The 12,585-nt window shown below is 43.3% G+C and overlaps 1 protein-coding gene across 3 annotated transcripts in view; it reads right to left on the reverse strand.

Annotated features, from left to right (window-relative positions):
- HIF1AN (hypoxia inducible factor 1 subunit alpha inhibitor) overlaps positions 1–12,585 on the reverse strand; it is a 143,615-nt gene that overhangs the window by 28,793 nt on the left and 102,237 nt on the right. For all 3 annotated transcript variants that reach the window (XR_011850851.1, XR_011850853.1, XR_011850852.1), the window contains exon 8: positions 10,292–10,400. The gene's annotated coding sequence lies outside the window, so the exon portion shown is untranslated. The remainder of the gene's footprint in view (positions 1–10,291; positions 10,401–12,585) is intronic.

A 12,585-nucleotide genomic window follows, 5' to 3' on the forward strand; every position in this document is an offset into this window, starting at 1 on the left:
GCCTTTACTCACTTTCAATTGTCTGCAAAATTAATGATGCCATCTACTGTAACTACTTATTTTCTCATTCTACAGCATGTGTAAATCTATTCTCCAAATTTCTTTTAGTTTTTAGTTGTAGATTTTGTTGTTTCTGAGGCTGGGAACTTTCTATGCTCACACAATAGGGCACATTTACTTACCCGGTCCAGAGGAGTTCCCGAAAGTGCATTGCCCAACGACAATGTACTGTGCCGCTCTTCAAGAAGATTGTGCGCCTGATTTGCTGAATGTGTCGCTCCCCCAATCAGGTCCACCGGAGTTCACCATCTTCCTCCCGGTGTATGTAAGTGCATGGCCTGCGACACAATTTTTAAGTTAAATCCCACGGTCTGTTCGAATCCGTTGGATCATCCGACGGCCCGCCCCCCAATTTGTGTTGCATGAAAGCCGGCACGATTGTGACTAAATCCGATCGCGTGCGACACAATCGCCTACTAAATACCTGTCACCTATAATGGGGGTTGAGCAATCACCTCTTAGCCTCATTCATCTCTATAGATTGCTGAACAGAAAGAAGATTTACCATCCAACTATTTTTGATTTCTTATAGTGTTCAATAAAGTAGAAGTGCACCTGCTTAACCCCCTGTGCTACAAGAGACCCTCTGTGGTCAGACCTTCACTGATTAAAATCCTTCTCTTTCTCAGGTGCATTGACGTCAGTGTGAAATTGATAACTTTTCCACATTTCAATGGAACTTCCAAAGATGGGAAACATTTTAACGGGTTGTAATTTTTGCATTAACCCTTTAACTTATGGTAAAAAAAAAGTTTCCATTCAACATCTAAGATACTTGAAAGGCCTACTAGCTCAAAAACACCTCAAAAGTAGAAGCCGCCCATGTTCTACCTACTACTATTTATAATATGTATATTTAACAGTGGACTCAAAGCGCAGTCTATCAAGCTTATATATATATTCTTTTACCTCTTGTGTCTCCCCACTCCTCCTCATAAACTGTAAGCTCTTGCGAGCAGGGACCTCACTCCTCTTGTTCCATACGAATGTTTGTGCTCTGTCATGTTTTATTTTATTATATTTGTATTTGTCCCCTACGATTTGTAAAGCGCTACGGAATATGATGGCGCTATATAAATAAAGATTATTATTATTATTATTATAGTTCCAAAAAAGAACTTACAGTGATACATTTCTTATAATCCTGACTTCTCCCAGATCCCACCATAGACTATTCATTCTCCTGACCATTATCATAGGGAGGTTGTTAAAGATTTCATTGCATATTCTTTTCCGGTGTTTTGTTTCTCCATTTCTGTATTTAGGTTCTTATACTATAACTTACTACAGACATAACTGATACAAATATTCTATTGTACTGAGTCTATTGCACATAACGGAAGCAGGTAAACAATGTGACATATTATCAGAAATATGTACTGGATTCCATTTTTAATGTTACCTGTACATGTGTGCAGAGAAGAAAGTATGTGATGTGAGGGAGATGGAGGGTCTGGAGTTTAAGAGCGTTATTGTTACAGGAGGAAGGAATGTCTCTCAGTATAAATCAGAGGCGGGCAGCGGTAGGGCTAGCATACTTGGGCTGTGTGAACAGGTTTCATTTCCTGGGAGACTGCCCTTCAATCACCCTTCTGTCATCCTTCAGTGATCAGAGGTGGACATCAGAGTTCATTAAGGGGGTAAGTAAAAATCCTTAAAAAAAAAAAAAGAGACGAAAAAAAGAAGAGAGGAAAAGACGAGGCCTTCCCATTGACTGCAAAGTGCCCAACCTGTTCTGGAGGCATCACTTTCCCAGCAGTAATGAATTCTTGTAATGCATGTAAAGTACATTTCGGTGGATTTAACACTGGGTGGTGAAGGGTGTCTTTCATTTACATTTTGCTTTTGGGCAGTGTGCAGAAGCTCAATTATTACTCTGGGACAATGGCTGGCTGTGTACCTGTTGTATCAGCCTGGCATAGAACAATGAGGAATGTGGTGGTAGGCATGTGTTAGAGGGATTCATCCTAATGTACAGAATGTGGGCCATGGGTTGGTGACGATTTAGCAGAAGAAATAAATATATAACACATTGTGGTACATTTACTTACCTGTCCCTGCGCGATCCCTGAGGTGCGTTGTCCGGCAATTCTGCACAGCTGCCGCGATTCACTAAGATCGTGCACCCGATTTCCTGCATGTGTCACTTCCCCGCTCAGGTCCCACAGAGTTCACCTTCTTCTTCCTGGTGCATGTAAGTGCATGTAAGTTAGTGCTTGGTATTGCGACACAATTTAAATGTTAAATCCTGCGGTTCGTCCAAATCAGTCGGATCGTCCGACAACCCGCCCCCCAATTTGTGTCGCGTGAAAGCCGGCGTGATTGTGACACAATCTTACCGTGTGCGACACAATTACCGGAGCGATTCATGAAAAGTCAGTTTAGGGGGATCTTTATACCCCAAATAGCAGTTCTTTTTTGTTACTGAAGCCACTAGGAAGAAATCTGTGTTATATCAGCACAACTGCTGTAGTAATTTCTGCTCCTCTCCCAGGGTGTCCGTTGTGGGGTATCTGTATAACACAAATTCTCATACTTATTGTGTTGCTAAAGTTGAGAGCAAGAAATATGTGTAAAATCCACGTATTTTATAGAGTAATTTTCGCTCCAATTACAGGGTGTCTGTTGTGGGGCATCTGTATATGGTAAATTCCCATTCTTTTGTGTTGCTAAAGTTGAGAGCAAGAAATATGTGTCAAATCCACGTAGTTGATTAACCACTATTTCAGACAGAAAGGTGGCAGGTTGAGCAGGCAGAGTTCGCAGCACAGTAAGGGGACATCGCAGCAGGGGTGACTCTGTGAGACCAGAAATGCCGTTGTCATCTAGCGGCAGTGTGTTGATCAACAACCCAAAGGTTGTTGATTGCTTCACTAGGTCATCCAATTCCTCAAATATAACATCTGACAACCCCAGCCAAGAGTCTGTGGGTTCGTCAGATACAACAATTAGTTGGCATGGCCCAGGAGCAGGTCAGCGGCCATGTCCTCAACCAGCCTCTGTCCTGTTCTTTTCCCTCAGCCAGAGAGCTACTGGGTGGTCTGGGCTCAGCGCCACTATACAGCGGGGTGAAGTGTTTGAGGACAGTCAGCAGCTGCTTGGCAGTGAAGAGGTGGGGAAGAAACCCGCTGCTTCGTGCAGTAGGCAGGCAGTGCATACTGACACCGTTGAGAAGAATAGCAGTGACAGGGAAGAGAGTGTCAGCTTGCGTGTTGGGCAGTGGAGCAGGCAGCAAGTCGCTACTGTGGCCGTGAGTCAACAGGGTGGCAGCAGTGCAAGGACGGTAGCCAAACGGCCGCAGGGTACAAACCCCGCTTTGAAGAAATCAATCTGTGGCTTTCTCCGCGACAACTGAAAATCGGAACCATGGTGACAGACAATGGGAGGAACATGGTGTCCGCACTGCACCGAGGAGGGAGGGACCATACGCCCTGCATGGTGCACGTGTTCAATCTGGTTGTCAACAGGTTCCTCAAGTCTTCCACGCATCTGCAAGACATTCTAACAATAGTCAGGAAAATGTGCACGCACTTCACCATTCTTACAAAGCCAAGCACACCCTCCTCGAGTTTCAGAGTCAAAACGGCCTCCCCCAACATAGTCTGATATGCAATGTTTCCACCCGAATTCCAGCCTCCATATGTTAGACGCCTGTATGAACAGAGAAAAGCCATTAATGATTTTTGGATGATGCAAGCAGACCGGAGTACTCCCCTGTGTAACCTTAATGTCAGCCACTGGCAGCTCATGGGTGACACCTGCTGTTTGCACAGGCCCTTTGAAGAGGCCACGTTATTTGTCAGTCCCCAGGACTGCAGTATGAATAACGTAATTCCACTGCTTCATGTCCTGGAACTCATGCTGCAAAATCTGCCTGGTCAGGGCACTGGAGAAGTGGAGACTACTTCTAATGGCCACATGAGTCCGGTGGGGGCTGAACTGGAGGAGGATAAGGATGAGGAGGAGGACATTGGAGCACAAGCAGGGTCTGGTGAAATTAGTGTTTTTTCCACTCAGGTGACAAGAGAGGAGGAGCAGGAGCATCTGGAGGAGGTAGAAGACGAGGCTGATGACCCAGAAGCACTGTGGCAGTATACAGTGGAGATGGAGGCCGGGAGTCCCTAAGAGTCACTTGCGCAGATGGCCCGCAGCATGCTGCTTTGCCAGCCGAAGAGTCAACATCTAGAATAGGGATGACTTTTGGCTCTCCACCCTCTTGAACCCTCGCTACCAGTCGAAAATGGGTGACTTTTTTCTAGCTGCCAAGAGGAAGGAACAACTGGCGTACTATAGAGAAATACTGAAAAGACAGTTGGCCACTTCCTTTATGCGCCATTGTCCATCCTCTGTCAGGTCTGACTGAGGGATTCCTGGCAGTGATCGCTCATGTACTACTGCCACAGCTGCTGTGGGGAGATGGGGGGGGGGGTAGGAGTAGTAGCAGCTCCATCAGCAGCAACTTAAGTCTGGAGTCCTTAATGAGCAACTTCCTTCACTTCACCCTCCTAGTGAGGAGAGTAGCCGCCACCAGCAGCACCAACAGCAGGACATGGAGCAGACCCTGCACCAGAAGATGGTGGCCTACTTGGACAGCATTTTACCACCCCAGGTAGAGGATGCCCTGGACTACTTGGCAGCCAAACTTGATGCGTGGCCGCAACTTGCGGAGTTTGCAGTAGAGAAGCTGTCCTGCCCGGCCAGTAGTGTGGCATCAGAGCGGGTGATTAGTCTGGCGGGGGCCATCGTTACCCCAAGGAGAACTCCCTTGTCCACCCATAATGTGGAGAGACTGACCTTTGCCAAGATGAAACAGTCTTGGGTCGGCCCAGATTTCAACTCACCAATGCCTTATGCATCAGATTAGATCAGCCATGACGCCTCCCCCAAATGTTGAGAAATGAGTCTGGATTCTAACTACCTGCCTCAGCCACTATTCTGATGCTGCCACCCGCCTGATGCCACACATCTGCTGCCAGTTGTTCCATCTGCCTCCTCCATCTTTACCAGGGACTGGAATTGTCCACCACCTCCACACTGTATCATTGTGCCACTCTGTGACTTACCAGGTTGCAGCCACTTCCACACCATATCATTGTGCCGCTCTGTGGGCTCCTGCTGCTGATGCCACCTCCACACTGTATAATTGTGCCACTCTGTGGGTTCCTGCTGCTGCTGATGCCACCTCCACATTGTATCATTGTGCCACTCTGTGGGCTCCTTCTGCTGCTGCTGACGCCACCTCCACACTGTGTCATTGTGTCACTCTGTGGGCTCCTGCTGCTGCTGCCACCTCCACACTGTATCATTGTGCCATTCTGTGGGCTGCTGCTGATGCCTCCTCCACATTGTATCACTGTGCCACTCTGTGGGCTCCTGATGCTGCTGACGCCACCTCCACACTGTGTCATTGTGTCACTCTGTGGGCTCCTGCTGCTGCTGACGCCACCTCCACACAGTATCATTGTGCCACTCTGTGGGCTCCTGCTGCTGCTGACGCCATCTCCACACTCTATCAATGTGTCAATCTGTGGGCTTCTGATGCTGCTGACGCCACCTCCACACTGTCATTGTGTCACTCTGTGGGCTCCTGCTGCTGATGCCACCACCACACTGTATCATTGTGCCATTCTGTGGGCTGCTGCTGATGCCTCCTCCACATTGTATCACTTTGCCACTCTGTGGGCTGCTGCTGCTGCTGACGCAACCTCCACACTGTATCATTGTGCCACTCTGTGGGCTCCTGCGGCTGACGCCCCCTCCACACTGTATCATTGTGCCACTCTGTGGGCTCCTGCTGCTGCTGCTGACGCCACCTCCACACTGTATCATTGTGCCACTCTGTGGGCTTCTGCTGCTGCTGACGCCACCTCCACACTGTATCATTGTGCCACTCTGTGGCTTACCAGGCTTCTGCCACCTCCACATTGTATCATTGTGCCACTCTGTGGCTTACCAGGTTTCTGCCACCTCCACACTGTATCATTGTACCACTATGTGGGCTCCTGCTGCTGCTGCTGATGCCACCTCCACACTGTATCATTGTGCAACTCTGTGGCTTACCAGGTTGGCGCCACCTCCACACTGTATCATTGTGCGACTCTGTGGGCTCCTGCTGCTGCTGATGCCACCTAATACAGGCAGCCCCTACTTAAGGACACCCGACTTACAGATGACCCCTAGTTACAGACAGACCCCTCTACGCACTGTGACCTCTGGTGTAGCTTTCTGGATGCTTTACTATAGTCCCAGAATGCAATGATCAGCTGTAAGGTGTCTGTAATGAAGCTTTATTGATAATCTTTGGTCCAAATTCAGGAAAAAATTTTGAAACTCCAATTGTCATTGGTACAAAAAAATTTTGGTTGGATCTGCAATTATAAAATATACAGTTTCGGCTTACATACAAATTCAACTTAAGAACAAACCTATGAAACCTATCTTGTATGTAACCCGGGGACTGTCTGTACAGAAATATTATTTTTTTGAGACAACCATCCAAAATTGCATTAAAAATTAATATTGGGTGTCTTTCCAAACAAAATGGCCATTAGGCATAGTATATGGTACAACTGGATCCATACATGTGGATGATGGTTGGTTGGTAGCTGCATGCATTTTTGGAATAACTCTGCTCCAACTCCATTGAGGTACATCTACACATTATACTATAATTTACTTTCTTGTGCAATTTCAGTGCACGCAACAATTGTATATTGAGCTTTAACAACCCCCTTCACTCACAATTTCCATGTCATGGATTTTCAATTGTTAAATTTATCAATTGTGGAGGTCAAACATACAGATTTCACTGTTACTCTCATTGCAGATTTTAGATTAGGTTTAAAAATCTTACAGTATTTGTAAAATTAGCATTAGGGCCATTTAACATGTCGAAGAGCACTGTGAAATTTGGTCTATTTGTCCAATAGATTTGACGACTTAAACTCCACACGATTAAACATGATAGAGTTGTCCATATCCCCATGGTTAGCTAGATCTCAGCTTACTCTCATATTACAAGAAGCTTCTTTGTTTACTTCCTGTGGAAAAAAAAAACGTCACTGATCATGTGATGTAACACAGGTGCATGGCTCGTTATATCCCTGGCCATGTGAAGCCACACAGGTGTGAGGCTCGTAATATCCCTGGGCATGTGATGATACACAATCCCCGGTCATGTGAAGTCACACTGGTGCATGGCTCGTTATAACACACAGCTCTAATTACATGTGATATAACAAGCTGTGCACCTGTGTGACATCAAATGACCGTCAACAGATGTTGACAGGAAGTAAACTATGAGTTTTCCTATAGAAGAACAGCAAGAAGAGATCTAGAAAACTGTGAATTGAAACAAGAAGTTATGTACCATGATGAGCTATTGGACCCCATGTCCTCCTTGTTGATGTAATATATTTACTGGTGAGAGGACATAGGTGTGGTCGATTTACTCCTTCTTTGTAGTAGTAAACACAGGATACACACCGGTGTGTACACAGACCTCAGCTGACAATTAGGTATTTTTACACGTCACTTAATTTTGTGTGTTTGTTGGATTAAAAGCCTGAAGCTGCATGTGGTTGTATAACCAGTTTTAGCACCTTTTGGTAGTACTTTTAGTATGTCCATCACCTGTCTGTAAATCAGAAAGACACTGCAACATAACCCCTCTTTGTGCCCAATAAAATTTACACAGCGCTGTAAACCACCCATTATCAAGAGAGGTGCCTCCACCACAATAGATAGAGCTAACCCAGAAATGCTTTAGTGCTTTGCTCAGACAAGCAGTCAACCTTAAATTTCTGAGCCAATTAAACCAACATTAAATTGTCCATCCTTTGTAGAGTTTCTACGACCAAACCATGTCACTTTAATACAATTTATACATTGTCCCTAATAGAGTGGCGGACAAAATAATTTAACATCAATGTTTGCATTTGGATAATATAAAATAAGATTCAAGCAAATGGAAAAAAAAAAGAACAACACATGGCTTCATTTTTCATAGGTCAGAGCCAACAAGAAATTTCTGATACATATCTTGTCTGACATTTGCGCGGTGAACCACGACTAATCATATGGCAGGACAAGCCTGGCGCTCTTGGATTGAAAAGTTTTTGCTTTACAATTTGCAGTTAATTGGCTTAGAGAAACAAATCTGGTCTGTTAAGCCTTTTGCATGTCACTGTCTCTCTTTAGGAAGTCAAGATTAAAAAAAAAAAAAGGAGAGAAAAAAGAAATTTCTAGATTTTTTCGTTTGAACCTTGTGTTATGTCTCTGAGATGAACTTGAGAACCAGAGGACTTGAAGAGCAGATTCTTGAGGTTTTCCAATGAGCGACCAAGTTATTTGATTAACAGATGCCCCCTTTTACTTTGAAACAACTTCCATTAAATAAATAACATTTGTCGGGACTTGGTCTGGAGGGTAGCATGGCTTATGCCAAGAAATTTGTGCCAATCAGTAGAAGCAGGGGTACTGGACATCTACTGTGAGCTGTGTGTTTTCCAATTATGTCTGGCTCCAGGGAGTCTTCCTAAAGAATGACTAGTGCTGTGTAGACAAAGAAGCTGCCAGCACCACCACAATGATACTGTCACATGCCTAGAAGTAAAAAAATATTCCTTCTCCAACCTCAAAAAGTTGTAAAGAAGAACGATTTGCCACTTTTTGACCTTTTTTATGCTTATTTAGTCCATATAAAAAGCACCTTATTTGGTAGCATGTAGGTTACTATGAATAGTTGTATAAAAAATTGATATCACATTAGTATCTAGTTTACAAGATAAGTTAAGGTTTTGAAGTTCATTGTATAGGTTCTAGTTGTTTTTTAGGTGTTTATTATAAGGTATCTTGGCATGTAGACTGACTACAATCAATTTTTCAATCACAAGTTCTGAGCAAACTTTTTTTATATTATATTTTTATTATACTTATATTGTTTAACTCTAAAGGGCATTTTAGCGACCTTTGTTTTATTTGCATTTTAGCTACTGATCTTTGTTTTATATAGAATTGGGCATCTGTCAAATGTGCTTCTGAGTTAGTTATATGGGTGACATATCATTTACTTATCTAAGTTAGGGAATGTATCTCAAATCTCTAAGTCAACTCTTAGAGAGGGATGTATGCAATAAATCTATAGGGGGTGAGGGGGGCTTTATATCAAATAACCATGTGAGGACTGAGATAAAGATTTATCGACATTTAAAGTTATATTCAATGCTCAGCGGCCATTTGGGGCACATTTACTAAGGGTCCGAACACCGCATTTTTGTCGGGTTTCCCGACTTTTTACATTTTGCCTCAATTGCACAGGGGGTTTGGCGCACGCGATCGGATTGTGACGCATCCGCGCCGGCTTGCATGCGACACAAATCGGGGGGCGTGGATGTCAGACAACCCAACTGATTCGGACGAACCACAGAATTTAAAAACCAAATTGTGTTGCAAGATCAGCACTCACATGCACCGGGTGAAGAAGAAGGTGAACTCTGGCAACCTCAGCGGGGGAAGTGACACATGCAAGAAATTGGAGCAGCTCCGATTTGGCAGCTCCGAATCCTCATCGGACATTCCGGATCTCCGGCGTCAATGGGACGGGTAAGTAAATGTGCCCCATGGTGTCTAATAACACTTATTTTCAATTTTGTGATCCCATACTTCTCTTATATATATATATATATATATATATATATATATACACACATATACAAGAGAATATTATATATCATATAGATATTATAGATATTTTAATGTGATTCACTACTAAATGGCTCCTCACACTTTCAGTTTACAATTGCCTGCATTGCCTCAATATAATGTTGCAGGAGGCTGTAGTGTCCGTAATGAAAGTGATCACAGAGGATGCCTATTATATCGTAAGAAGCCCAAATTTCTCATTGATATTATAGCAGAAAAAACTCAAACTGCAGATATCGAACACTACAATATTCATTTACCTTATTAATTTACATTTTTATTCTTGCTAAAGCATCTTAATGGGATCCCATGGATCTGATGGTAAGTGATAAACCACAGGCCATAAAGCACTGGTTCCTCATTCTGCATCCTCATATAAATAATGACTGTTAACCAATTTTCATTTCCCTATTTCATAGGCTGTGACATCAAGTGCATTTCTACTTGTACTTCCTGTACAAAATAAAAATATTTGTACTTTGTACTGTGTAGTATTAATATTTTAGTTAGTGGATATTTAATATCTTACTTTTATGATGTCCTTGCGCCTTCTTATTACATTGGTGAGTGGATCCTGTTGTTGTTGCTATCGGTTTCACAGGCGGTTTCTATTGTTCTTGAATGTATCTCACAGTCAGCTGCAAAAATATAAAGAAAATGCTGCAGCTTATGCAAATAGGTAAAGCAAATGGGCTTATCCATATCAACACATTGAGAGACATTTATCACTAGTGTCTTAGGATGCATGAAGTTATGTGGGAAAACTGCTAATTGCTAGAAATGTAGAAGGGCCCATATATTTGGCACCAGACAGTTTTTCTCTTATAGCTGGCATCCATGTGATTCAGCAGTATCTTGGCTGACACCTCTAATAAACACAGCCACACACCACAGCTGATACCACTAAGCTGGTAAGGGAAACATAAAAAGTGTAAAATACTCACATTATTTACCTACTACGTAATTTTTTTTTTGAGGGGTGGGGTAACATTTTTTTAGAAAATTTTGAAAAATAAGGGGCAAATCTCCTTTTCAAAGTAGTGGTAAAAGTTTACAGTAGTACCGTATTTTTCAGACTATAAGGCGCACCGGATTATAAGGCGCACCTGATTATAAGGCTGAATAACCAGCAGGTGGCAGACCTGTGCACAGTTCATGACAGCTGTTGTCTGTAAGTACAGTTCATATATAAGGCGCACTGGATTATAAGGCGCACCTGATTATAAGGCTGAATAACCAGCAGGTGGCAGACCTGTGCACAGTTCATGAGAGCTGTTGTCTGTAAGTACGGTTCATGTATAAGGTGCACTGGACTATAAGGCGCACCTCTGATTTCTGAGAAAATAAAAGTATTTTTTGTGCGCCTTATAGTCTGAAAAATACGGTATTTGCATTATGTAACAAGTAGTATATTGAAATGTCTAGGGGGCCCATGGCCATGACATTTTACACTTCACCCATTAAACCTTTATATATCTATTCAAGGTCCTTCAAAGTTCCTGAAACCACAGATATAAAGCAGGAAGAAGAGACCCATCCACCATTCTCCAGAAGCTGATTCTAGTCCCATATGTAGGAGGTGATTCCAGACTTGTAGGGGCTATAATATACATACAGTCCAGGACCCATGTATGTAACAAAATACTAAATATTTTCAATATTCACCAATGTTAGACCTATTGCATTCATCCTAATTGTATTGAATACAAAATACTATTCAAAATCTATTGGCAAAAGTGTTCTCCGGCCTACAGAGATGGGCACAGATTTAGTTACATAGCACATTCTGCAGATTTGTTATAAAGGTAGATGTTGGGGTACACTCTGGAACTCTACAGTTGGCCCGATACCAGAGATGTGGCAGCATTTGTCATCTGTATTACCATAAGTTCACTAAGACTGGGAATGAGCTTGGAGTTTTATTATAATATAAATGTGACTTACATTCAAGTTAATGATGCTACACGTTTGCAAGCAGGTAGGGGTAGATAAATATTTGTCTAATGCAAAATTGCTGTAGTACCCTGTAAGGGATATTATGTCTTGAAAGCTATATTTTTTTCTCTAGCCCCCACTATTCACAGACATTCATTTATTTTCAGCACCCTAAGTGCTAAGTAGGCTTTGTATGGTCAGGCGGGAGGTGCCAGGGTGTCCATTACAACCAAGGACCATGCAAAACCAGTAGAAAGCCTAGTTGACATATTGGTCAGCACCAGAGATGAGTGGACCTGTCATAATCTTGTTTTGGTACCCGGACCCCAACCTGTAACACCCGCAATCAGTGCTGGCATCATCTGTATACATGCTAGTGACAAAGTTGTCAGCCGCATTGAAATCACTGTGGCCCTACATACTGGCATTTTGGCAATGGGGAGCAAAGATCCTCCCAAAAATGGCATCGCCCAGCAATTTAAATGGCGCTAGCAGCATTAAAAAAGTGCAGGGGGGAGTAGAGCCGAATCTGGGGGAAACAAGTCTGCAAAGTTTGGTACGAACCCAAACTTTGCGGTTCAGGTCCGCTTAACACTAGTCAGCACTGATGGCTCAGGAATGTTTGGGTCTACAGATAAAATTCCACATATGGAATTTGATGGAGCTACATCTATCAATAGATACAAAGAGTTGGAAAAGATGGTGAAAGGGCCCGTGTATATGATTCATTTGAGGTGCAATATTACAATAGTACAGTATGGCTGTATTGAGCGAAGACTAAATTATATATTGGGGCAGATTTACTTACCCGGTCCATTCACTATCCAGCGGCGCGTTCTCTGTGGAGGACTCGGGTCTTCCGGCGATTCACTAAGGTAGTGCGCCCGA

The sequence above is a fragment of the Engystomops pustulosus genome, chromosome 11, assembly GCF_040894005.1.
Source record: "Engystomops pustulosus chromosome 11, aEngPut4.maternal, whole genome shotgun sequence".
NCBI classification, from domain to species: domain Eukaryota; kingdom Metazoa; phylum Chordata; class Amphibia; order Anura; family Leptodactylidae; genus Engystomops; species Engystomops pustulosus.